This window comes from Eucalyptus grandis, chromosome 8 (genome assembly GCF_016545825.1).
Source record: "Eucalyptus grandis isolate ANBG69807.140 chromosome 8, ASM1654582v1, whole genome shotgun sequence".
NCBI classification, from domain to species: domain Eukaryota; kingdom Viridiplantae; phylum Streptophyta; class Magnoliopsida; order Myrtales; family Myrtaceae; genus Eucalyptus; species Eucalyptus grandis.
In genome coordinates this window covers 1,246,002-1,268,777 of record NC_052619.1, presented here as the reverse complement: position 1 = coordinate 1,268,777, position 22,776 = coordinate 1,246,002, and the positions used below count along the sequence as shown (strand labels likewise).

Sequence of the window (22,776 nt, the reverse complement as noted above, 5' to 3'; positions counted from 1 at the left end):
GGAGCAATTATGGTCTAACCTATATATTCCATGTACTCCTGAATGTATCTTGATTGAGTACGCTAATTTCAAAATAATGGTTTGTCTCCCACCGATATTAAATTATTTGTTAAACTGAAAATCATTTCTTTAATATAAGAATTTACAATTAAATAGTGAAATAATGAAGGGGTAATAGAGGAGGTGCCTCGGCGAGAGAGGAACCCACCCAACATTTCCAACCAAGCAGATTGGCAAAAAAATAGCACCCAAGCTCTGAGAATGCTCTCTCTGCAATAGCTTTCATCATATATAGATTTATAGACCAAGAAACAAAGGAACAAGACTCATTTGCCAAATCAGTAGATGCTAAGTGATTGGAAATTTTTTTGCTATTTCAAAGATAAGGTACTGCTGAAATTCGAACATTATTTGAAAAAAGAAGTTCCTAGTTTCATACAATGTTACCCCTCATCCCAAAGAATTTAAAGAACAGTAAATAGAGAGCAAAGAAGTATTCTGATCGTCCCCTCAAAAGTATGTCTTCCAATCTTCACTCAAAAGGCTAATATTCCAGCATCATTGGAGTCGCTCCACTCCAAGGGAAATGCCAGAAGGCACTCCGCTGCTGCTTTTCCCTATGGCCGCTTTGTTTTGTGAGGGAAATTAAACCAGTGACCAAGATTCTAGACATGGAACTCGCACTAAGTATGATGTCAGGTATCATTCGGGGCAGAACCAGCCTCCGCAGCTTTTTTTCTCTTTTGTTTCTCCCTTTTCTTCTTGTTTCTCAGAGCATTCTTGCTCAGTGTTCTGTTATCAAATATCAACCAGCATTGTGAGTTAGGGGCCAGAATTAGTTAAAGGACGACGTAGCAATGAATGAAACATGTAACAGAAAACTTACTCCGAAGAGCTCTCTCCAAACAGCTGCACAACACAAGCAAAGGAAATCAAACTCTCATAGACAAAAAGTTAAAATCAAACAGTACAATCACCCCTAACACTTCCCCCTCCCCCCCAGCGAAAAAAAAAAATTATAGGAAGAAGTAGAACTACTGAGTTCCACACTTGACTTCAATAGGGAAGAGTAGAAGAAGAACAAGAAGATTGCACTTTGGTTTTAATTCCTTCATAATGTCTCAGCTGACTGCAACCACATGATAAACATTTCGTGCTATATCAAATTAACAGCCAATCTGACATGGAGAGGACTATGATGGCTTCAACTGTAGCTAAAATAGAGGTAGCAAGGCTAGGCATTTTTTACATGAGCCAAAAATGTCTAGCAGCACATTCAAACTGAGCATAAGAAAGGATATAAAATCATACAGATGATAGTAATAGCAAAACATGTGCAATAGCCTTGCCCGTCTTATGCCTTTCAATCTTGAGTTTAAATGTAACAAATCCCACATGAGTTCCACAAAGTTTCGTTTCGCTTTTTCCTGATAGAAATGGAGATAATCTCTTATAGTGTTGGAACATCTCATTGCAGATAATTCAAATAAGGGAGAACCATTAGAGTCGAACAACCATCTTGTGGAACTACAGCCAGACCATGAGCCAGAATAACAAAAGTGAAAGCCTTAAAGAACAATTTCTAAGTTTTAAAGCGAATTCCACCTAAATGTTCCATATAAACAGCCAACTAGTTCAGACAATGCTATTGCTGGACTAATAGAAAAACCAATTATCAGGCAAGCATCCCACATTGCTATGGTATAGATTGAACATGTTATAAGTATTTGATCATCACCTCTGCCTGGACAGCAGCTGCATTCTTAGCTTGTGGTGGACGATAGGCAGCAGGTTTCTGCGCGGGCATGTTAATAGAAGTTACCTTTGCAGAATTTTGAGATGATTTCGCTGTTTGTCCTGTTTAAGTGGCAAAAGTTCTTCAGCAGATCCTAAAATATACATAGCTCTAGAAAGGAGTGTCTTCTTTAGCACTCTCTGATTACCAAAACAAATCAACACCTTGTGGTTTTCGTTCTTCCACCTTTAGAGAGTCAACAGACTTTATCAGTTCAGCAACTTCACAAAATCTCTCGGGTGATTCTGGTTTCCATTCAGCCTGTGCAACTTGTTAGCCATTTCTATTCCACCAAGGATTGGGCTGATTTAGTACAATTCATACGAGATCATGCAGAGAAGGCTAACCTGGTATAACTTGTCAAACATCTTCTTAAAGAATAGTGATCCGTTGTGGTGGAAAATTTTAATACTACCACAAGAAAGACAAATCAATCAAAAGACAAAAAATACATTCCCATGACACTATCTCACCAAAACTAGCAGCACATTACTAAGTGGTGCTTAATGGATTATTGTATCGTTGGGCACTAGATAAGGTCTCACATCTCTCCTAGGACAATCCAAAATGTAGAATGAGCAAGAATATTTTTAACTATCAAGTAGTTTGACCGACACTAATACCAGAGGTAGAAGGTATAAGAATCAAAACCTACATTGAATTGAACCATTTGCTCAAAGAAAAAGATTTGCCAAAGAGACCTTGTTTGAACTATGAATGGTTCTTTAGAATAATATTATACAACTTTTAATTTGCTATCAATGATAATCCCACCTTTATTCAACTACTAAAGCTATCAAAAGTTCTTACCAACTACAACAGAACTCATTCCCATAAGACCAAGAGGACAAATTACTATCATGTTGTACCCACATAGTAAGTCGACTGATCTGTTGATGACACAACATCTAGATATAAAGAACCAACATACCAATTGTCAATTTGTAGTCTTGGAGCTGTTGTGGCAGTCATGAAATAGCAGCCATTTGGAGACCACTCACTGGTCACAGAGCATTCAGCTTTTGTTGTTCCCAGCTGTTTCTTCTCCCTGTAATCCCAAAATGCCTAGAAATTCAAAAAAGTAACTAATTATGATGAGGAAGCCTGCTTAATTGGATGCAGACCAAAGTTGTAGGAGCTACATTAAAGTGAAAATAAATGGAGAAAATAAAATCAGAAAGCTACTATCACTGCTTTTTTATATGGGATACAAAGTCATTAACAATGAAGAAACTTCAATAAATAATAAGTGTGCTGACATTGGTTATTTCCAGTACCATTCATAACATAACCATCAAATTAAAATAGTAAAAGGCCTCATCTATCTCTCTTCAGATGGCATCAACCGATGACGAGAGTGATTAAATGAAAGCTTCTCTTGCTCTAACAGAAGAGATGCTTCCTGCTGCCCAAATTTCTTGCTACACTATCTGCGTTGAAGCCCTCTAAGCTTTAACAATAATAACGCAGATTCTATAACATTATTGGCTCAGTTATGTCAAAAATATTAAACTTTGCCCCTCCTTCAAGTTTTCGGCCATCATATTTCTTCCAAATGCTCTCAATCTACTAAGTTGACTTCATTAGGGGCCTGAGCGCAGGGCAAGACTAGCTTCTACTCATCAGTAAATCAGCAGAACTTTAAAAGCTTTACTTTCCTTTATCATGAGACATATATTATGGTGTTCCAACTTCAGGGTCTACAAATACTAACCAACCAAGAGTGCAATCCCAATAACCTCGTGCAATCCCAATAACCTCACACACTATTAGAAGTACTAATGTGGGAAAACTGTTTTCCAAATGCAAACGATGCTCTTACAGAAAAGCAACAGATTTCCTAACCTTCCCTAAACGAGCATATCAACATATTTTTTCCTTTTAAAAAGAAAACAAAAGACCATACTTGGATCCTTCTGACAATACAAAGCCGCAGTGCCTACATGAATTTGCAAGAATAGTTGTAAACAATTGAAGACGCACATGAGTAATGGCAAAAGGGCAGAACAATAAATAAGGAAAACCTGTCTATTGGTTTCCTCAATAAAAGAACAACCAATAGGGATAGAACCTAAAATTAAGGTGTTGAGGAAGAAACCTTCATCCCCAGTACTAATAAAAGAGAATATACGAAATTGTCACTTCAACTGAAAAATAATTCTGAAACAAAAAAATTCGAAAAGGAAAGCAATAGTGAAAAAGAAAATACCCTACCATGTCACCAGGTAAGTTACCAAAACCTTCCGACCAGAAAAAAAAAAAAAAATAAATAAATAAATAAATAAATAAAAAAGTTACCAAAACCTGCCAAACATATAATTGTAAACCAGTGAATTAAGGTCACAACATTAAGTTAGCAATGCAGCTGACTCTCATCCAAACAAACCATCCCCCCGCCCCCAAAAAAAAAAAAAAAAAAAAAATATATATATATATATATATATATATATAATTTTATAAACAACCCAAAATAACCACTCTAATAATAATGGAAAAGGATAAAGAAAGTAATAAAAGAAAATAATTGACCAAAATGGAAAACTAGATTCGGTATCAACTCATAGCAAATAATGTTTCACAAGGATACACTTCCCCTTCGGATTCCATCGATGGTATTATAAGGACCGTTCAAGCTCAAGAAGTGGATTGCACTTATTGTCAAAAACGGTTTCCTTTGCAGGCATGACTAGATCAGATCAAGGAAAAGTCAAAATGAAAGCTAACAGTTGCAAGGAAAAAGTTCCAATAATGCATGAGAAGTAAGTGATACCTACATGTCTAATGTAGATAATGAAGTCTCACTACAAGAAACTTCTGAACCATAACACAACGATATCAGAGTTAATCACAATTTACCTAACTCCATATTAGCTGAGCATCCTAATCTTCTATCACAGGCCAAAGATCCAACTGAGATCACACAGCCTAGTACCTTCCAGAGCTCAAATTAACTACTAAAGAGTAAGAACAATCATTACAAAGTTCCACCAGCTGAATAACACTAGCAGAGATCCTTGAGGATACAAACTTAATAAGAAGATGGATGTTTGTCCATCATACTCCCACGTGATAAATGTGATGATACTAGTTGAAAACAGTGAAGGATACAGCCATAAACAACAGCAAACTCTGAACCAGAGTATGACCATTGAACATCATGAATAGGTCCCTCTTTACCTGATAAAGCACCAAAACTGCAAAAGATAACCCAACCACGGGCAGCGCAGTTGGTGTGAGTTCTCTCCCTCATCGCAGAGGTCGAGGGTTCGAACCCTCTCGTTGCTAAAGTGTTGTAAGCGGGGTCCTAGTGCTGGGGTCCCCGAGGTTTACGTCGAAATAGCGGCTTGCGGCGAGGCTCGACAGTGCCATCGGGCACTGGAGGGTCGTGTGATCCCCGAAAGATGATCTCCGGCGGTTCCTCAGTCATCAAAAAAAAAAAACTGCAAAAGATAAGTCTCAGGAAAATAATTACATAGGCAGTTTTAGTAAGAAAACAAATAAAGACTTATGAAGAGGCACGAGCCCTTCATGAGTCCCATCTGTTGTCAGGTAGTTTAACTTCGATTCCCCATAGTAACTCTGGTTGGTTTTATCAACATCAGACTGCACCACAACCAGAAGTCCAGTAGACCCATAATTCCAGTGCAGCTGCACTGATGAGCAGCGGAAGAAACTTCGCCGCACAACAGGTTGACTCTGCAGATCCTCCCTACATGCAAATATTTGGACACTGGCAGGGACACCCCTATATACCACAAAAATCTTATCAAGGTCAAGTTACTTGACATACATAAAGGACCATTCGTATATAATAACAAAGGACAAAACTTTCTAAAAGCCTACTTTTAAGCACCAAACTCATTTCTCTCCAGACAAGAAGGAAACACCTTTCAAAATTACAAAACCTGCATGCTTTAAAGCAGTAATGGCTGACCGTAAAATACACTAAACGTTAGGTCACTGCAAATAAAGACTATTTTTCTCTACAGTACGCAGTGCGAAACATGGATCTTCCTACGTCATCATGCTCTTTGCAATCATCTAATACAAGTGATCTCTGTATTCATTAAACACCAAAAGGAGCAGTCAAAAGCACCTGTGTCATCCTTTAAGAACCGGAATCTCTACTGGTTATTCGAATCAGCATCAGATACCAAACCAACCAATCTAAGAGTTTGTTATTAATAGATTCCAAGTCATAAAGTCAGCTTGAAACTAGTGTCTAATAAAAAAGGAATGCAACTAGACATTATAGCTACTTATACTGTTCATCACATTGTTGTCTGCTCTGGCCTGGTCATAGAACTTTTCGTGAGTTGCCACATTAGTCAAGGTTATGAACCAGTCCCTTACTAATTCAAGATAGCCATGAAACACAAACCTTAGATTCTGGAACAAATGCTGCAATGTGGGACCCCGGAGTTTTAGAGAGCTCAACTGCAGCAACTCCAGGAACTCTCAGCCTATATTTGTCGCAAGTCGACACGCAACAGCTTCATCAGAACTAAATCGGATGGAGGGCCTGGAGAGCAGCACACAAACCATTAAGTAGTGAAAATATGGAGAGGCAATGCACATAAATGAGGAAAATTAATGGTGCAATGCTAGATAATGCGTGCGCGCTATCATGAGTAATCTATCATTGACCAACTGATGATCCTTGACTAATATCATGTACCATGTCGTTTTAGTTATGTTCTTCTGGAGTAGCTGATAAACAGACTCCCCAGACTCAACTTTCCACAAGATCACATTCTTCTCCTGTGGCATTGAGGATTTCTGGAAAGTCTGGAGGTAGGTCCCGCACGGGGACAATGCTGCTGTGGCCAAATTGGGGATCTTGAAATTCCTGATTTCCTTGAAGTTGCTGCAGTCATACACGCCAACCACGGAGTCGGACCTTATCACCATCAGCCTGGACCCGTCTGTGCTGAACATGGTGCTTGTGCACGGAGTCCTCTCGAGCTTCACACTGGGTTGACCGTTAGCGAATGGGGGTCCATTCCACAGAGAGAACCCCTCTGGTTCACGAACTAGAAAGCAAGTTGTACCAACACAAGTCAGTTCGAATTATCAAGTCAAAGGATGAGCATCAAGATAGAGACTTTTAAGTACCTAAAATATGCAGAGGTGGTGAAGAAGCCGTAGTTGCCATCGGGAAGATTGCAACAACCAACAATATATCAAGGCAAAGATGCCCAGTTGATGATTGGAAAGAAAACTCTGCAAAGACACAGGATTTGGCTTTAAGAAGAAAAGATCGATGCTTCTTCACCTACAGACTTACAAGGCAACGAACCGAACCGTAAACCAACGCCATGAACCAGGCCTTGCCCTCACTCGCTACACTAACACTCGGAATCAATTCAGCACAAGCATAAGCAATGAATAAACTGCCCGACGAAGTAAAATAGCAAGGCACGCGATGAAAATTCTATCTGAGGAGCGAATACGGAAGAAAAAACTTGAGGGCCTTCCGAATTGACTCCATTAATGCGTTAAACGAAGGACGATGCGGAACCTCCACGACCAGCTCACAAGCTGAGGTTACTGCCTGATCAAAAACAGAGGCCGACAATTTACGCGAGAGAGAGAGAGAGAGAGAGATATATATAGAGGACCTGAAGTGTCGGGCTTCGGACGTGGACTGAAGCTCGGAGTGTCGAGGAAGAGCCGCCGAACGACGACGGCGGAGGGAACGCTGCGCGGCGCTCGAAGTTCTATCGGTCGAAGCGCTGCCAACTACGACGGGGAAGAAGAAGGACATTTTCCTTTGTCTCCTTTTCGGAGCTGTCTGGAATTGGATTAAGCCCAAGAGGAAAAGCCCATGGTGTGTTGCGTCGGAGTTGGACTTGACTCATGGGCCTCAAATGAATTTCCCCTTTGTTCTCTATATATTTTCTTTGTTTTCTCTTTCTGGTTGTGAGCTGCCCTTCTTTAACTAGAGAAAATCGAAAAAAAAAAAAGTCTACATTTCGGAAAGGGTTTAAGTCCATTAAAAATGCCCAAATTGCACCGTGCGATACATTTGCTGCTAAACTAATTTTCATCTGACCGAAAATTCTAAACTTGTACTCTTGATCTAAATCTACATTTTTATTAAAATGCATACGTGTCAACACACTTGGAATTTTCCATGTTGGTTATGACATTCTCACCGTAAGATCTGCCTTGCAATCGTTTACCGCATGTGTTGAAACATATGGATGTTAACAGGATAACGAATGGAATGCTAATGGAGGTAAGATTTAGATCAGGGATACAAGTGTGAGTATTTTGTGAAACAAAATTAATTTGGGGAAATATATCATGTGATTTCTATTTTGTACATTCTTTTTAGACGAAAAATTATTTGACGTAAATATGTCATAAGTGTGCTATTTATGAATTTATTGGTATAACCCCTTTCAAAAATTTATGCTTCTCAATATCTGAATTAAAGCTCTACATTTTTGCGCTTTGCATTGCCACGTTCAGTAGAAATCTACATTATGCAATATCTAATTCTTATGATTTTCATAGCCTTTCTTCTGCAGGCGTTGCATATATGAAATGGTACAACATAGGTTTTTCTGGGTCTTAAAATGTTATTTTTCAATATTGAGAGTGCAAAGTGCTCGAAGTTGATAGTGTCCTTTTCTCTTGAAAGAAAAGGCGAAGATTATATTTGAACAAAAATCTTTTAGGCTCCTTTTATTTTGCAAAAATGAATGATATAGAAAACATTTTTAAGAAAATGATTACTTATATCACTTACAAAAATAAATAAACAAAAAACATTTTCATTGTTCACGAAAATATTTAAACATAAATTGTTCCCTATGATAAAAGCATTTTTATTAACTAATTAGTTTAAGCAATATAAGGGGAAAATTGTCCAAAAACTCCTAAATCTATTGCACTTTTTTTTTCAATTCAGTCCTAAATTTTTCAATTTTGCTAATTGAGTCATAAATCTTTTTACATTTTGTCAATTGAGTCCATCCGGCCAATTTTATTTGAAAATTATTGACTTAGACAGTTGACATTAATGTGGCACTTTTTTAATAATATTTTAATGATATTTTAATTTTTATGCTTTTTTTTTTTTTCTTTTACTTTTTTTTTTTTTTAGGGTTTTAGAGAGAAGGTTGGGAAGGGTGGCCGGCGACCCTCGTCGGCCATAGGTGACGCATTGTGCCTTCGCCAACGAAAGCGAGGGCACGTGACACCCTTGCCTAACTAGATTTGGCGAGGTGTCAAGGCCCTCATTGATTTTGGGCAAGGGTTCAAGCGCCCCCTGCTTTTGTCGACTAGGGCATTGCATCTCTTGACTAAAGCTAGCGAGGGCCACAACACTCTCACCCAAGGTCCGTGAGAGTCGATCGGCAACCCTCACCAGCTTTAACTAAAAAAAAAAGGTAAATAAAAAATAAAAAATAAAAAATTATTAAAAAATTGCCACATCGGCAATTTTTCAGTTAAAATAGACTTAATAGACTTAATTAGTAAAATGTAAAAAAATTTATGAGTCAAATGATAAAATTGAAAGGCTTAGAAGTATATTGACAAAAGTGTAATAGGTTTATGACTTTTGGACAATTTTCCACAAATACAAGTGATTATTTTTAGGAAAAATATTTTTAAATTATTTATTTTTAATGAGTTGCATGAAAACAATCCATTTGTTTCTTGACGATATAATTTGGTTTACCATCTATAAGTTGGAATAGATTTGTGTCTCAATGACCCAACAACTGAAATCATTCGTCTCCCTCTACTTTAACAACCAAACATCAAGAAACCGAATCTTAGGATCTTATAAGGACACTAGGACCCCACTAGGGAAAATCAAGTTCTTGACTTGCTTTTACGCCACTCTAAATGAAGATGGAATCCAGGTGTGGAAGCACTTAATACTCTTTTTTTTAAAAGAGTCATTTCTTATGAACCCATTTCTCCTTTTGACACCATTCTTTGGCCCGATTTGGAGATCCTTTTGGTGAAGGCACAAGCTGAAGACTGTGGTTGCTCCCAATGACATTGACATCAAGAAGGGAGGCACACACTCCTTGAATCATGTTCGCAATTGGCAGCGATTGACGATCCTGATGGAGCTGTATCTTTTGTGGGTTATTTAACGAGCAACGGTTCTTCATCGCCAACTAAGGACGTGGTCCTTTATGTTCTTGTGTTTCTTTACATGCTTGGCTTCTTAGCTGGTCTTGGAGGTGCATCCCAAAACCATTGAAAGTAATGCACGTACACGAAAATGAGATTTTTTTTAGACTCGAGCCAGAGGGTTGGTGTTGGACTGGTCACTTTAAAAGTTGGAGCCAATTTAGTACTTCTATTCCCAATTAATTTGTAAACATGAGAACTTATATTCAATTCAAGGGGGAATTATCCTATTTGCTAGTCATATGATTTATAGAGATCCACTAGTCGATGTACATCAGTTAATCGATGTCATCATGATGATGAGGATGATGATGATTATGATGATCAATTTGGGATGAACTAATCGGGACATAGTAGGGCTAGTATGAGAAAGATTATTGGGTGATGCTAGGAGTTCTCTCAAGTTAGCTTTACTCATTCTCAACTGACAAGATTGTGGGGAGAAAAAAAAATTCTAGAGAAAGAAGCTCTAGATTGTATTTCACTTGGATGTCTTGAATGAGGGGAGGAGGCCCTTACTTATACAAGTAAGGGCTCAACCATAGCCGTAGATCTCTCCTCAATTTGATGGTAGAGATTACATCTTCTCAACTACCCCGATTATGGGGATGTCAATTCTCAGCATATCAAACTCTAGGTTTGATGGAATGGAGATTTCTCTCTACCATCTGGGTAGTTCTCATCTACTTTCAGGGTAGGATCCGCTTCTTTTTCAATGGCAAACCCTAATCCACCAATCACTTACCTATTTCCCCACCCCAACTTTTCCGATTCAGATTTCAGTGCAGTAGAGAAACCCTAGATCACATCACCTCTTCTTCATTCCAAAAATTCTTTCCGTCTGTTAGAGAAACCTAATATCCATCGTGTCTCCTCCATCCCCATGCGATTGCCACTCGGAACCACCATCCTTCGGCATAGTTCATCATTCTTCACCAAATCACTGATTAAGAGCTCGCTTCAACTGTATTGGACCTGTTTCCCTCTTTAGCTGGCTCCAAAATTATCAAGTCAACTCGAGCGAAGGTAAATCTAATTCTATAAGGCACAGCTTGCACTTTCCTACTCGCCCTTGTTCCAGAAAAATGATAGATGGCAGATAAGTATGAGGAAGAGAGGAGAATAGCAGCCCTCTACAAGAGTCTGGGTAAGCTATGGTCCGAAGAAGATGTGGTCGATGTAACTGGGGACATTTCTGAAGAGAATCCGCTAGAATGTTGGAAAACTCTGTTTGGGAAATTCTTCTCTAAGCCGAATGTGAACTTTACAGCTTTTGTCCTTACCAAAAAAAAAAAAAACTTTACAGCTTTTGTAAATACTATGAAAAGAGCTTGGAGGACAGAAAATTTTACCTATGCATTGATAGAGCTTGACTATTTCTCATTCTCTTTCCAGTCGGAAGCTGAAAAACAGAGTGTTAGATTATGGACCATGGTCATTCTCTAGTAACCTACTAGTTCTACAGCAATGTGATCTCGACACTCCCGAGATGTGTTATGAATTTAACCACTGTGCCTTTTGGGTGCACTTCTTTGGCCTCCCCTTTGGGAGAGTTACAAGTGCTGTTGTTAGGGATATTGTAGCGAAACTTGGAGAAGTACTAGAGGTGAAATTGGAAGCAAAAGGGAACAACAATTACAAGATCGGCAAGGCAAAAGTGAAGCTGAATCTGGAAAATCCTCTCAAAACTGGAGTTTTAGTAAATCTGGATAGCAAGAGGTTGTGGGTAGAGTTTAAATATGAGAGGCTTCCGCATTATTGTTACCCTTGCGGTAAAATCGGCCATTATGCCACTTTCTGCAAAGAAATACCTTATGAGAACTCAGGGCTTGCCGAGGATTTACCAGGAAGATTTGGGCATTGGTTAAAAGCGGAAGCGCGGGAACTAAACCCATACGGGAAAATCTTCTATGAAAAACAAGATATCCTACAAGAAGAAGAAGAAGAGAATGTGCCCAAGACCCCTCTTCCTCCAATTCCTGAAAAAGAGAAACAGATGCATGATCAAAATATGAAGAAAAATCTAACTATTTGTGAACAAAATAATGTAGAATATACAACAACTCAAAAGGAGAACAGCCATTCTCCTTATGATCTAGCACTAGCACTTACGGAGGAGAAGGGCCCCCAGAAGAGAGGAAGTTGCTACTTGGATGAAGAATATGTTATAGTGCTCTTCGAGGAACAGCTAAAGGAAGCAGAGGTGGAAATGCAAGAAAACTCAACAGGTGAAAAGGGAGTGATAAGGCACAAATCCAAAAGTACCAAGCTTTCCTCCACTAAAAAAGGAAAAAGATTCTGCCTCTATGGTGCTCAAACATCAAAAGCACCAATCTCAGAAGACACACAGCTAATGGAGACCCTCATTAAAGTGGTGAAGAAGTCAAATCAGTGGGTTTTGGTGGCTAGCCCTAATAAGCCACCGAGTTATCCATGAAGATGTTAAGCTGGAATTGTTAGGGGTTGGGCACACCCTTGACAATTCAAGCTTTGAGAGTCCTAGTGACTCAGGAAATGCGCAGTATTATCTTTACTATGGAAACAAAAAAAAATCAAGAGCAAAAGGTGCTACGTTTAAAGAGGAGACTGAAATTTAAGAACAGTTTCTCAGTAAATCCAGAAGGAATAGCAGGGGGTTTGGCCATTTTCTGGATGACCAGGTTATGTTATCTATTGACTCTTTCTCGACTAATGTTATCAATGCTCAATGTTAGATTAAAGAAACCAAAAAGAGAATGCATATTACATTTCTACATGCTCCAAATGAATTTCAAGAGAGAGTAATGTTATGGGAGGCTATTCATAGAGAGAGTCTACATTATCATCTACCTTGGATGTGCTTAGGGGACTTTACTGAAATTCTCTACCACTGGGAAAAAGTGGGTAAAAAAAGAGTAGAAAATTACCGTCTCATAGCTTTCCAAGACTTTCTGCACCAATGCTCCTTAATGGATTTGGAATATAAAGGATGTGCATTCACCTAAACAAACAACAGAGAAGGAGAACATTTGGTTAAGAAGCGCCTTGATAGAGCTTTATGTAATTCGAAATGGCGAATTGCACATTCCACTGCTGAATGTATAGCATTACCAGCTATAGGGTCTGATCACAGCCCTATTATACTATCACTCGACCCACAGAAGAAACGGAGGGGGAAAAGATTTAAATACAAAGCTTTCTGGTCAAAGGATGAGGAATGTGCACAGCTAGTAAAGGAAACTTGGGCTGAATCCAACTCTCAACGACTGAATGTGGTGGAGAAACTGCAGGTTGTGGCACACGAGTTGTTGAAGTAGAGTAAAGATAGATTCTCTAATGCAAAAATGAGGATTGAATGGCTGAAAAATGAACTACAAGGTTTGATGAATAGCACGGGAGTCTCTCAAGAGAGTGAGGCAGCAAAGAAGATAACCCAAGAAATAGAACAATTGTGGCGACAAGAGGAGATGTATTGGGGAATGAGGTCCAGAATTAGCTGGCTAAAATGGGGAGATAGAAACATAAAGTTTTTCCATGCAACCGCTATTCAGAGAAGAACTAGAAATAAAATCTCTTTGCTAAGGAATGAAGAAGAAGTTTGGGTAAGAGAGAGACAGAATTTGAAGGATATGACGGAGAAATACTTTAAAAAGTTATATGAATCAATGGGGCCTCGCAACTTCCAGCCTATTCCACAGCATATTCCAAACACGGTGGATGAAAACATGAACCAAAGGTTGGTCGAATCTGTCACTTTGGATGAGATAACTACTGCTATGCACCAATTATGAGCTACTAAAGCTCCAGGACCAAATGGGCTTCACGGACTCTTCTTCCGAAGTCATTGGCTAGATATATGTCAAGATATTTTCAGGGAAACTCAGAATTTTTTCAATACTGGATACCTAAATCCTGATATAAACATAACACAAATAACCCTTATTCCTAAAATCCCAAACCCAGAAAAGCTTGAACAATTCCGCCCTATCAGCTTATGCAATTTCATTTATAAAATCATCTCCAAAGTGATGACCAACAAACTCAAACCTTTGCTACGAAATCTTATCGTTGAGGAACAAAGTGCTTTTGTGGGGGGACGGCAAATATAAGATAACATTCTAATTGTGCAGGAAGTTCTTCACAGATTGCGAACTCGTGAAAGGAAAAGGAAGTTCCAAGCTATTCTAAAGCTTGATATGCATAAGGCGTATGATCGAATCGAGTGGGATTTCCTTAGAGCTTGCTTAATCAAGATGGGATTCTGTGATCAATGGGTTCAATGGGTGATGCAGTGTGTTTCAATAGTTTTTTTCAGCATCAACTTTAATGGGGAACCTCTATCTTACTTTAAGCCCACACGTGAGATTCGACAAGGTGATCATTTATCCCCCTATCTTTTTATTTTAGTGGCCAATGTTCTATCCAACATAATGAAACAAGCAATAGCTGATGGCACACTTAGAGGAATTAAGATGAATAGAAGCTGCCCTACTCTATCACATTTACTATTTGCAGATGACGCCATTTTCTTTCTTAATGGAACAATATTGGAATGTCAAAATCTGGTGGCCATCCTACACCAATACTGCTTTGCATTAGGTCAGGCCATTAATCTCAATAAATCAGGAATATATTTTAGCAAATGCTATCCCATTAACTTGAGAAGGAACATGGCTTCAGAATTAAGAGTTCCAGAAATTGAGAAAACTGGGAAGTACTTAGGAATTCCTTCGAATTGGGAGGTTTCAAAGAAAGATATGTTCGCCTGGATTCTTGCTAGAGTTAACATGAAGTTGGAAAGTTGGAAGGAGAACTTGTTATCAATAGCGGGGAAGGAGATATTAATTAAATCAGTGATACAAGCCATTCCTCAATATGCCATGTCCATCTTCAAAATCTCTGTTTCTATTTGCAAAGCTATTGAAATGAAAGTTGCAAATTTCTGGTGGAGAAATAGCAATAAAGCTGCTAGGGTTCACTGGAAAAAATGGGAAAATCTGAAACTAAGGAAGGATGAGGGGGGTCTTGGCTTCAAAGATTTAATTGCTTTTAATAGGGCAATGCTAGGAAAGCAAGCTTGGTGCATTTCACAGCACCCTCAGTCCCTTTTGAGTCAAGTAATGAAGGGTGCATGCTATCCACAGTGAGTTTTGGAAAGCTGGAAAATGTTCAAAACCTTCGTGGGGATGGCAAAGTATTCCACTGGGAAGAGATACTATTTCTCCGCATATTATGTTCTCAGTTGGGAATGGAAAAGAAATTTCGATTAGAGAGAATAAATGGTTGAAGAGCGGACCTATTGGTGGCCTAGCAACAAGTGATGAACTAGTGCAAGTGGCTGATTTAATCAACCAAGGGATTGGAAAATGGAATGTATTAATGGTAAAATCCCTATTTAATGATCAAAGAGTGAAGGAAATATTAGCAACCCCTATCAGATTGCCTACTGCAGAAGACAAGTTGGTTTGGATGCAAAACAAATCAGGTTCATACACAGTAAAAAGCGACTACTTCACCTCCAGAGAAAGATCAACCAGCACAAATATAACAGCAACAACTTCATCTCATCAAATAAAGCCAGAACTATGGAAGTACATCTGGAACTCTGGAACTCTACCCAAAGTTAAACCATTCCTATGGAATGCATGTCAAAATGCTTTACCCACGATGGACAACTTGTACAAGAGAAAAATAGTACCTAACCCGCTGTTCCCTATATGCAAACTGGAAGCCGAAACCATTGAACACACTCTATTGCTCTGCTCTTGGACAGTTCAGATATGGAAAACAGCTCCCTTGCAAATCAAAGTTTCAAGAATAGGGTTAACTCGGCTTGATGAGTGGTTGTATACGGTAAGAACAGACCCTAGAAGCGCCATCAAGTTCGACTTAACCGCTACCACCCTCTGGAGCATCTGGAAGGGCCGGAATCAATTTATCTTCGGCCAATGCCCCCTGCACCCACAACAAACTTTTTTAAGGCTGTCGCTTTGCACGAAAGCTTCATCACATGGAACCCGAAAATCAAAAGGTGAGCAAGACAGAACGACCCAACCTCACGAGATGGCAACCACCGACTTCAGATTCGCTGAAAATCAATATCGACGCTTCTTTTGCTCCACATGATGCAACTGAATCAGATCCCGGGGAGAACAGAGGAGCGGATGGAAACATGGGAGCTATTGCCTGCATCTGCCGAGACTTCAGGGGTCGCCTCGTCGATGGATTCACCGAACTGGTAGCGGCTTCCTCGGCGGAACAAGCGGAAGCCCTTGCCCTTCTTGAAACCCTAGATTTCCTCTCCAACAGAACTCATCTCTCTTTGCAAGTACAGTCAGACTGCCTTCAGCTCGTGCAAGGGATAAAGACTTCAACGGAGATCAGTTGGGAAGTGAAGCCCGTCGTGGACTAGGCCAAGACGAAATTAAAGGAGTTCCCGGGCCTATCTTTGGCCCATTGCAGCCGAGACTCTAATAGACCAGCTGATTGGCTTGCAAAAGCCCGTAGATCTAACTGTCTACCATCTAATTGGTTAGCTAACCCCCCACCTGCTCTACTTGACTTATTATGCGCCGATGCTTTTGATGTATTTCCTCCAAACTTGATTAAGTAAATCAATAGCAGTTGTTTTAGTTAAAAAAAAAAAAAAAAACTACCCCAACTACCGCATTTAGTATAAAGGTGTGCAATTACAGTATCGCCCGCTCTTGGGTGTTCTAGAAGCTCAAGTAAAACCCTAAGGCTTCAGCAATTAGGCCGAGAGTTGCTTGTTCATGGATCGGTCATGGGCTTCGTTCGGAGAACCTATTGGACCATGCGTTTCTTCAGGCCGTGACTCCAGCATGACCGTGTGACCATACAATCAAAGGATAGCTTCAAAAGTTTTCTTTCTCTAACACAAGTGAGTGCATTGCCAAGAAGAACACATATATTTTTCCCTAAAAAATGTGTGACCGAGGATTCACCATCTGTTTTCCAAGCTAACGGTACGGTTAGCCAATCAATTTTCAAGATTTTTTGTTTAGGCCGGTCCATCCGCGATATGGAGAAACAATTAAAGTTCTAAAAGGCGAGACAGAGGACCACCTAATTGGAAAAGCAAAGTTTGACTACGCTTTTCTTGCTGCACTTTTATTACTATTTTGCCGAGTTTAGGTTCTCGGCTAATTTCAACACGCAACCCTCGCCCTTGGCCAATAATTATTATAAGTCCACCTAAGTACAATCTTTTTATGGATTGGTCTCGCGCTGGATTTCTACTATCTTTTTTTAAACAGCTCAAGTGATAGTATGATAAAAATTCTGGAAGGATTCAAAGGAAGCTCTAAGTGACAGTACCATATTAATCTTGAAATGAATATTATGAATGAGAAGCTTTTCATCTTGCTCCTGGAAGGTCATATCGGGTGATGATGATTTGCCAAGGAGGGATGATATTGGAGGAAGGCGGAGAAAGCATGAGCTTCAAGTGTTGGCGGGAGCTGGAGTTAAGCCGGAGGATGATCTTGGTGACGAAGATGGGAATCGTGAGGCTAATGGAGGTGCCGACTTTGAGGACAGTGAATCTGAAGAGTCAGCAGATGAGTTTTATAAGCAAGTGAAGTAGCAACGAGTTGCAAAACTTGCCGCTGAAGCAGAGATGTACTCTAGGTTTGTTTTCTGTTGCTCATCCAATATTTTCCATCTTAATCTTAACGCGGTTCCAGAAGAGTGAATATCGGGAACCCATTTTCATCAATCAATTACAACTTATGTTTTGAAGAGTAAATTTGTAGTTACGTGCTGGGTATAGAACAACGAGATCCTAGAAATTTCTCTAGTCATGTATGAGCTCCATGAATGTACCTTTTAAAGATTTGTTTTTTTCTCCATTTCTATTTCTTGAAAAATTTTCTTAGACATTTGATATCAAGGGTTGAGACCTTTACTTACAAGGAAAAGTCCTGACATTGAACAATCTTTTGGAATGAAGACCAATTCTTATTATCAATTATAAAGCGAAAAATAACGTTGTGCGAGTGTACTGTGTCTTCATGTAAACAAATCATTTCTTTCTTTTAAAAGGATATTGAACTTCATCGAGCAGCTAAATTTAGCTATAACTACATTTTTATGAGTTTTATTTGCATCATGAAAAAAGAAAGATGTTTCGTCAATCTTTTCGCTCCTTTTTACTATAGATTATTTAAATTTCTAACAACATACTAGGAAAAGGAAAGAGAACTTTCGAGGAGGTGCACAGCATTCTGGATCTAATTAAAAAGTAGAAACCAAATGAAGATTAAAGAAAGGACGAGAGAGCGCTACCAATGCATCGAAATCATGGACCTATGGCTTGCAAAATGCACGAGTTTTCTTCTTCTTTTTTTGTGCAATATATGAAAACTCAGTGGGAATATTTAGTGTCATGTCATGGTGAAATTACTCTCCGAATGTGATCAAATTATGGTTAAATTTGATGCACTACAAGAATCTAGCAATTCCATCCTTGCCGGAAACAGTCAATGGAAAGCGCCATATCATTCATCAGGTGAGCCTGCATGCAATGGGCCTGGCCAATTGCATTAATGTTCTTAGCTATTCGATGCCATAGCGAAAGATTTAACTTTTGCCATTAAAATATTTTAGATGGAGGAAAATAGAGGAATGACACGCAATCGGAAGAAACAAATGAAAAATCTGACGAAGAAGTATCGGGTGAGTTAAGAGAATCAGCTTGTTGATGTATATCCCCAGGTTTAACTTTTGATATTGCCTGGAATTTATGTTTCATTTCGTGTGCAGACTAAGCATGAGAAGGCAGTGGTCCAAGGAAAAGCGCAAGTTCGGGAGATCAGGAAGCCTTCAGGACCTTATGGTGGGGAAACATCTGGTATTAATGCAGGAACCAGTCAATGTATTAGATTCAAGAGCCAAATGCTACTTTGGCTTAAAATTTGTCGCATGGACCTTGGATCCAGCCGCTAATTGGTGTTGAGATGAGTGTATAGTCAAGTGACTAAAATGCAAAAGAATCGGTTTGGGTCTATCAGGGATGTAATGCCTTGGCAGATGCATATTCCTATTATTGGCAGGCCAGTTCTGTTAATATAATTATCTTCAGCGACTGTGTTCAGACTGGAGTTAGTTTTCGATAACAGAACATTGAGCAAGAATGCATTGAGAAACAAGAAGAAAAGGGAGAAACAAAGGGAAAAAAAAGGTTGCGGAGGCTGGTTCTGCCTCGAGTGATTCATGATATGATAGTTAATATGAGTTTCATGTCTAGAATCTTGGTCGCCAGTTTGACCTCCCGCCCATAAACAAAAGGGGGTCACGGGGAAAAACAGCGGCGCGATGCCTTCTGGCAATTCCTTTGAAGTGGACCTCGCTGATCATGGCCCATGGCAAGGTGGCCCTCACCCATCTAGGCGAGGGTGTCACAGCCGGCGAGGGTTGCCGGTGACCCTCGCCGACCCTAAAAAAAACAAGCAAAAGAATAGCAAAAGAAAAACAAGAAAATTAGAAAATAAAAATAAAAATTCACGTAAGATGATTTGTCGAAATTGACACTCAAGTAATCGATTTTGCTCCGATGTGGCACTTAAGTGAGTGAGAAAAAAGTTTTGGCACTCAAGTGAGTATTGTACGAAAGTTGTGGCACTTCTACTATTCTTTCTCCTAAAGTTATGTGGTAAGTCATGAGATATTGGGCTTGCCTTTTTTACCAATTTGTGCCAATATTAAAATGAGTTGTTCTTATGATATATGATAACACTATTTTAGATAGAGTATTTTTGCTAATTTAAGCTTGATATTTGCTAAGTCTTGATGAATTTTGGGTGAATTTATTTGCTACTCATGTAATTTTATTGAATTTTGTAGGAAATATGACTTTCGGATTCATAAAAGACTGTGCGCACCATTTGCAGAACACGCTAGGACCATATGCGTAATTTTCCCATGTGTCTCAACATCTTCTAGAATATTTCAATATCTTCTAGAATATTTCAATATCTTTTAGAATATTTCAATATTTTTCAGAATATTTTTCTTGAAGAAAAAGCTAGCCAAGACCAGAAATTTGAAGTTTGACCATAAATTGAGGTTAGGTTAAAAAAATCAAGAATAGGAATCTCAAGAAGAAAAACTCCTAATTTGCCTAGGAGTCCTATTCAAGACCTAATGGGGGTTGACCTAGGGTAGATTTTTGGAAGCTATATAAACTCCTTTTGTGCCACATATTTCAGATTTCGAAGTACCCTTGGAGCTGCCACCTCTAAGGGAGATTTTAGGTTTCCTTAGTTAGCTTTTATGCTTCTATTTTATTAGTGAAATTGGCACATGTCAAGGTGAGAAGGAGGAGGCAAACTCAAACCGCTTTGTGACTCAAGCTAGTGAATTTGTTTTAATTTAGCATTATGTTCTCTTTAATTTTTGTTGTTAGTTTAGTTTTAACTATGTTCTAAATTTCTTTCTTTGCTACAAAAGATCTTAACCATGATTGATTGATTTTCAAGACCTGCTCATGCAATGTAATTTTTTTTTTTTTTTTGGTGGCGTTTTCTATGCATGATACCGGGTGAATATTGCATGTATGAGCACTAGTGATATTGAACCATAACTTAAATAAAGGTCAAGGTACACTAGATTGTTTGTGTGGTTACGGAAGCAAATCTAGGTTGAGACTACTTAGATTGAATCCGGAATTTCCATAAGAACTTAATGCTTTTAGGTAGTTTAAAGTCACCTAAGGTTAGTGTGTGTTAACATTCTTAACCAGGGATTATTAGACTGAGGTTGGCTTGTAATCATATTTAGGAAAATTTCACCAACACAATTGGGAATTAATTAGTTGCATGACAAGTAAAGAGAATTGATTATAAGTAGTTAAGTGAAGTTCGATGCTCTAAGGCTCTGTAATCTTGGTTGAAATCTTGAAATTTGCCTTGTTAATCTTCGGTTCACTTTAGATTAGGTTTACTATTTTAGTTGGTTTTTGAATCCTTTAAGTTTCGGCTCTTTTATATTTCAATCCCTTAATTGGTTTAGTCACTTTTTGCTTGCTTTTTCGAGTTGGTTAGCTAAATTTTTAGATTGATCACCTTCGATAAGTGATTGGATGATTAAAGATAATCCTGGTGAGAACAATACTCACTCATTACTTTATTACTTGTAGATATTATGCACTTACAATTCACCTAACAATATATTTACCCTTGTCGAATAGTCACCTTATATAAATTAGGGTTGATTAATTTTATGGGAAATGTTACTTCGTTGTATACATAAATACAAGGATTTAATATTGCCTATAGCATGGGCATTGCAGAATCTTAATGCACTCATGCAAAGTAAATTTATGCATGTGCATAGGCGTTGATTTTCCTATATATTGTGAATTTTACTTTGGCAGGGGAATTTGATAATATCTGACCGTGAAATATAAATAAGTATAACAACATTGATATGAAACTAGCATATGATTTATGAAATGTAATGATATGGGCTCTAGTCATGACCTATCGACGTGGGACTTGGGTCCACTTATGTGAAGTGACGTGGGACTCAGGTCCGCTTATATGAGATGGCACGGGACTTCGGTCCGGTTACATGATAATCATAAAAGTGTGGCTAGGTGCATGATATGTTTTGCTCGTCAAGGGGATGCCTTAATTAAGGAGATGAGTCTTCTGGCCAATAGACAGCAAATGATATGAACAAGATCCCCACCCGTGTCTATTAGTGGCTACTATTGCGATATCGGCACATCGTTTTATCATGTTTCATCCGCATGCATTTCAAGTGTAGAACATAATAATTGTCGCGACTCTCTTTAAAAGCCACTTTTGTTTATTATATAAATGTACATTCAATTCATGGTTGACGATCTAACGACCAGGTTCCAAACTACATTGAATGATTTATAAATTTCAGTATCTAATATAATGTTTTATCACATATGTATGCGATTTGGGTCAATCATAAGTACGGAGTTGATCTGCTACTACTATGCAAATTTTGGTCATTGTGCTTTCTGGGCTTTGTAGCTCACCGATTGTTAGGGGTGAGCATGGCCCGGGTGGGCGGTTTCCACTTTGGAACCGAGAACCACCCATTAAGGACCGACTTTGAAAAATTAGAGCTGAGATCTGCCTGTTGGTTCTATAGACCAATCCAGGGATTGGACCGCCGGTCTAGTTCGGTTCCCGAACGGGTCCATGGAACCAATCCCTGTTCCATAAGCTTGTTCGATCTTATATTTGGGTTGAATTGCAAGCCATTAATTTTTATTAAGAATTGAAAATTATAGGGCGGAACGAATAGGTAATACTCTTTAGTTTAAAACTAAGTTTCTTCAAAAGTCATGGTGTAATCCTCTTAAGGTTTCCCAACATTGGAAACATGTAAAGAATTAGACTCCACGTTAAAGATCATAATCTCCATAGAAGTTAAAACGTTAATCACTTGATCCATCTTTTTCAACGTCAACCTAATTTACTTATGGGAATTCTTGAGGAGAGACCTAATTATACACTTAAAACAAACCATTGGCTCTTATGGACTTCTCAAATCGGTTTTCTCCTTCCTTTACGTTTGTTTATTTTATTTTGGTTGAGAAAGAAAATAAATAGATTATTAGAAAGAAAAAAAAGGATTAATCGTATTACACACCAAAGAGACAAAATTAGTCATCAAAAAACTGCAAAATTATTAAGTAGTTAAGATGGAATTTTTTTAAATATATATTTATCAAATTGATCCGGTTTGAGTGGGTGGCCGGTGGTTCCACACCTAGAACTGGAAACTGAACCGGTATTCACTGATTCCATTAATTTGGAATCAAGAACTGGACCAGCCCC

At 38.6% G+C, this 22,776-nt stretch overlaps 1 pseudogene; it reads right to left on the bottom strand.

Annotated features, from left to right (window-relative positions):
* Positions 1-353: 353 nt before the first annotated feature.
* Positions 354-7,527, bottom strand: LOC120287557 (annotated as a pseudogene).
* Between the last annotated feature and the right edge of the window lie 15,249 nt (positions 7,528-22,776).